At 47.6% G+C, this 5184-nt stretch overlaps 1 pseudogene; it reads left to right on the top strand.

The window, feature by feature from the left end:
* The first annotated feature begins 1378 nt into the window (after positions 1-1378).
* Positions 1379-2080, top strand: LOC144167293 (uncharacterized; annotated as a pseudogene).
* Positions 2081-5184: the final 3104 nt, after the last annotated feature.

The following is a 5184-nucleotide window of genomic DNA, read 5'->3' as shown; positions in this document are numbered from 1 at the left end:
GTGACCCGCTCGTGGCTAGCCTACTCTCCTTCCAAAAAGGCAGCATTTTACATGTGTTGCCTCCTTTTGTTCCGCTCAGATCAGCTATCATCTTTGGAGCAAGAAGGGGGATTTACCAAGTGGAAGGCACCCGAGCAGATCACACTTCACGAAAATGCAAGGAATCACCGAATGTGTTTTACACAGTGGAAATAAATGGAAAGAAATTTAATGGACACCGAAGGAGTAATGAATGCCGACCTACAATCACAGATGGAGAAAGAAAAGCACAAGTGGCGTGAAATTTCGATGAGAGTCCTCCACTGCATAAAATTCCTCGCTACTCAGAACTTGGCATTGCGAGGGCACCGAGGGAGTCTCCAAACAGGCCGCGAAAGCAATGTCGGAAATTTGCTTGCTCTTTTGAAGTTAGTGGCAGTTTTTGACCCCTCCATAAAGCAACCCCTCGCATACGTTGAAAGTCATCCCGGGTCCACATCGTACCTATCACCTCTTGTACAAAACGAATTCATGCACATGATGGCTGCAGCAGTTCGTGAATCCTTGCTGCAAAGAATCCGCAAAGCCAAGTATTATGGCATTATGTTCGACACGACTCCCGACCAGGCACACCTTGAAGAAATGTCAGAGGTTGTTCGATACGTGGAAGTTGACTTCGATAAGAAATCAGTTAAGGTTGAGGAGTCCTTCCTCGGTTTTATCCAGGTAAGGAAGATGCTGAGAGCTTCGTTGAGGTGATCCTAAGCAAGCTAGGAGAGCACAAAATGGACCCACAGGACTGTCGGTCACAGTGCTACGACAAAGCTGCCGTGATGGCAGGACAAAAAAGTGGTGTCAGTCAAAGAATAGCGGAAAAAAACCAACTGGCAATCTTCGTAAACTGCTACAATCACTCGCTCAACTTGGTTGGAGTACATGCTGCAAAAGAAGACACCATGATGATGACCTTTTTTGGGACCATCGAAGCACTTTAGGTGTTTTTGTCTCGCTCCACACGCCGTTGGGAGAAGCTGAAAGATGCGGTGCCCGTTGTGGTCAAGTCAGAGTCAGATACTTGATGGAGTGCAAGGGTCGAAGCGGTGAAGCCAGTCTGTAGATACCTTGAGGAGATACTTGACGTTCTCCAAGGAATGGCAAATGACGACGAAGAAACGAGCGAAACTAGAAGTGCTGCCACACTATTGCACACGCGGATGCTGAGTTATGATTTTTTGATTTTGCTCGGCTTTTGGAACAAGATACTGGTTCGCATAGATCGTTTCCAGAAAAGGCTGCAAGATCCAAAAATGAAATTTCACGATTCTGCCTTAGGCATGAAAGCACTCAGAGATCTCTTTCATGACGAGAGGGAAAACTCTGGTGGGTGAGTCACTCGATGAAGGGCTTGGCCTCTGTGAGGTGTGGGATGTCGATGTTGAAAGGCGTTAACGACGAAAAAAAACAGATGCCTGGTGAAAAGTCCAAAGGAGAAGAGTTAACAGCTAAGCAAGGAATAGAACGGGTCATGAAATCCACTCTCGACCGTCTACATTCCGAAATCGACGAGCGGTTTACTCGCCTGCAGAACACCGATGCCAAGTTTGGCTTTCTCCTGGACATGAACAAGCTCTGCTACAGCGACGACAAAAACGAACTAAAAAAATTGCTACACCTTTGGCGAGTTTTACAGTTCCGACGTTAACGCGCAGGACCTCTATGAAGAGATTTTAGATTGCCGACTGCTGCTTTCACGGCGGGTTGACCAGAAAGTGTCAAGACCTGAAGAACTCCTAAAATTTGTTGTAGAGTATGGAGATGACAGCGTATTCCCCAACCTTCGCGTCGCCAGTCAAATAGTGTTAACCATAGCAGTTTCTATCGCTGGTTGTGAGAGGTCCTTCCGCGAGCTGAAATTGATACTTTCTTATTTGCGCGCCACAATGGGCCAGGACAGACTTTCTGATCTTGATCTTCTGAGTGTGGAAAGAGAACAAACTGAAAAAACGAACTTTGATGTCATTATAGAACAGTTTGCTTCATCGAAAGCAAGAAAAGTGCTGCTCTAGTTTTGACGGAGTGCCGTAGTGTACAGTCCTTTATATACTTTTGCTAATAATAACCAAACGATGTATATAAAGCGTTTATATATAAAAAAAATGCGTGTTTCTTGACAATTGTTCACGATCAACAACAGCGCTGGCGTCACAAAAGGGGCGACAACGAGGAGACGACAGAGTTTGCCGGAACGAGTTTTTTGACGCACCAATGGCATTGATAAAAACATGTCGGCATAGTATACAGATTTGATGTGTGCAATAAATAATTTTGAGCAATACTTTGCATTGCAATGCAGAGAAAAACTGTTACATGCCTACTTCGTCGTTCTTTTGTGTGGTTGTACCTAATTTATTACCTTCGCGTAAAGCGAGAAGACAACTGGGGACCGGCGCGGCAAGGTCCATTTATTCTTTCACCTTTTTTCAGGTCTAGTGGACGTCTGGTGTATCAGACGATATTTGGATGTACAGGACGGCTATACTGCACCGAAGTGAACAATCATTCAAGAAGTCACTCATTCGCTTGCCCGAAACAGCGAGGTGGCCTTTTTTCCCTCATTGATGATGATGATGATGCTAATAATAATAATAATAATAATCAATGATGGTATCATTACGACTATCATCATGAGGGGCGCGAAATTTTAGTTGCCCTTGGCGCCGTCATATGTAGTTACGCCACTGCGCGAAGCTGAATGACAACGGAAACGACGAACTGAAAACTTTAGAGGAGGATGTTGAATTTCAGGTGGGAAAGCTGTGGCGGGAAGCGCCACGCGCCTTGCAGATCAACCAGCCCCGTCCGCAGCGCCTCTGATGCCGATTGTGACAGGTTGCCCGTAGGGATTGGCCAACCAAAGAATCCATCACGAGATAGGTTCGCGTTCAACCACCGTCGTCATCTTCCCGTAGGGGAACCGCCGAAGAAGAAGAAGACAAAGCTGTGAAGAGGAGGGCGTGTACATTGCTCTCAGCCGGTGCACGAATGTCAACAACCAACGCTGACGGAGAGTACCGGTTCTACCACAGCGACAACATCGACAAGAACATGATGGACGAGTTTCGGCGCCTCGAGAACCACCGCCTACTCACCGTAACACAAAAGTACTTGCGTTCCTTTGCCACCGGTGTGGACCCGGACGCGGAATTCCCTCTGGCGCTAGTAAAAACCACATCACTCAACATAACGGCAACAAAATGGAACCACACAGAACCGCCACGATGCTTCGCATCGTCATCGGGGTTCCCCACGTGAAGATGGTGTAATTTTTTTATTTATGTACACAGCTCCATCTGCCGCCTATTCATTCATTTTTCGCGCGAATATAATTACCGCAATATTTAATTACACACTGCACGATAGGGGGGAGCCCTGTGGCGGCATCGTCGTCGCCAACGACGGCGCCATATCATCATTATTAGAGATGATGACGCAGCTCAGAGCATCATGGCCTCCGCGCTGCTTGGCCGCACTCCAGGGGCGCTCCCTGATTCTCGGGCCCATGTTGTCGCCACAACGCAACTGTAAATAAACGTAGGCCCTGCTGCACCGTCTCATCGGCCGCCTACACTCCTTTAGATGCACAGCACAGTGGTACTTTGAGGTTGTCTAAGATGCCACTGGCCGATTGACGCAAGCGACGGCGTTGACTGCGTCTTACGTGACCATATTTTGAAGGTGGAAGCGCCCAGAAAACATGGACGAAAGTAAAAAGAACATAGACGACACGGCGCTATATTGCAACTGCGAGTAAGCGCCATTGTCGTCTATGTTCTTTCTACTTTCGTCCCTGTTTTGTGAGCGCTTCCACCTTCAAGATGAACAGCTACCAACTAGCCCAATTGTCCGTTCTACTGTGGGTGTCTCGGTGAGCTGGTTGCTTGCTATTTACGCGAACTTGTGCGCTTCTAAGACGCTTTTACCCGTTAGGCCTACAGTCAGCTTGCAGACATGTCTTGCGGCCAACCCAATGGGATTACACGGTCGCCTGCCATGATGCTCGATCTCACTTATTGTCGGTGAGCAGCTGGCAGGTTTTCTGCAACGTGTCACGTCACTAGTGCGGCTCGCATTCTTAAGAATGCCAGGGGCACAGTCCGGAAGCAACGGAGCACATACCCCTCCCAGTTTAGCTAATCCCACAGACCACTTTTCTACTAGCGCGATACGTGCCTCAACTAGCCCGCAGCACTCTTGAAACCCTAGCTCCAAAGCTATCAACGTCATGAAGAGGATAGCCAGGATAACCGCCAGCACGAACAATTGCCAATAGAAATGCTGCAGGATGGCCAGAACATCACGGCTTTATCAACAGCGCCAGAGGAAGATGTATCTCGCCTTTTTGGAAGCTACACTGTAGAGCTATCGACCATTTTAAACGACCCAGGCAACAAAATACCTCTCAGTGCCCGCATGAAGGTACTCGAAACTTTCGAGAGATTATAGCACAGGATGATGGTGATATGCATGCGGCTCTCACGTTCTGAAGGCCAGATCAAGGAACTACGCACTCAACTTGCAGATTCTTTTCGCACAAATGCCGAGCCACAAGATTCCTTACTCATGGCGAAGCATTCGTAAGTGGAGGCCATACACAGTTCACAAGGGGCTATCCATTCTAGCAGTTCCTCGTTCTCTGTACCGCGTGCATTTAGTCATAAGGACAATGAAGCTGCTGCTAGAACTTCAACTCCAGCCAACAATCCAAACTACGTGCTACATCTCGCTCCTCTCTTTTCTACAGTTAACCCAGGCCCCGAGATTATTGCCATGCTCAAACCTACCATTGGAAAATATACCTCTGAAATCGGAGTATAGCAAGTAAAGATCATCCTGACATGCTCTGGTCGGACAGTCGTATCAGCTGATCAATCTTCAATAGGCACCCTATAAAGGGCGATAGAGTCCCATGGTCACCTGAAGACTGCACTGAAGACATCCCGACCTCCCCGGCGCCTACCTCAACTCAGGATATCTGGGGTGGACCCCAGTGTAGCTCCTGCGTTGCGAAGGAGTAACATAAACGCCAGAAACATTTTTCAACATTACGAGGAAGAGTTCAAGCATCGTATATATTTCAAAGACCGGTCTGATAATAATATGCACGTTGTAGAAGTATCTCCATCGGTCCATAGATTATTGAAGGAC

This window comes from Haemaphysalis longicornis, unplaced genomic scaffold (assembly GCF_048455015.1).
Source record: "Haemaphysalis longicornis isolate Haplotype H1 unplaced genomic scaffold, Haemaphysalis longicornis Haplotype H1 scaffold_2, whole genome shotgun sequence".
In the NCBI taxonomy this organism is placed as follows: domain Eukaryota; kingdom Metazoa; phylum Arthropoda; class Arachnida; order Ixodida; family Ixodidae; genus Haemaphysalis; species Haemaphysalis longicornis.
This window is presented reverse-complemented; position numbering and strand designations above follow the sequence as displayed.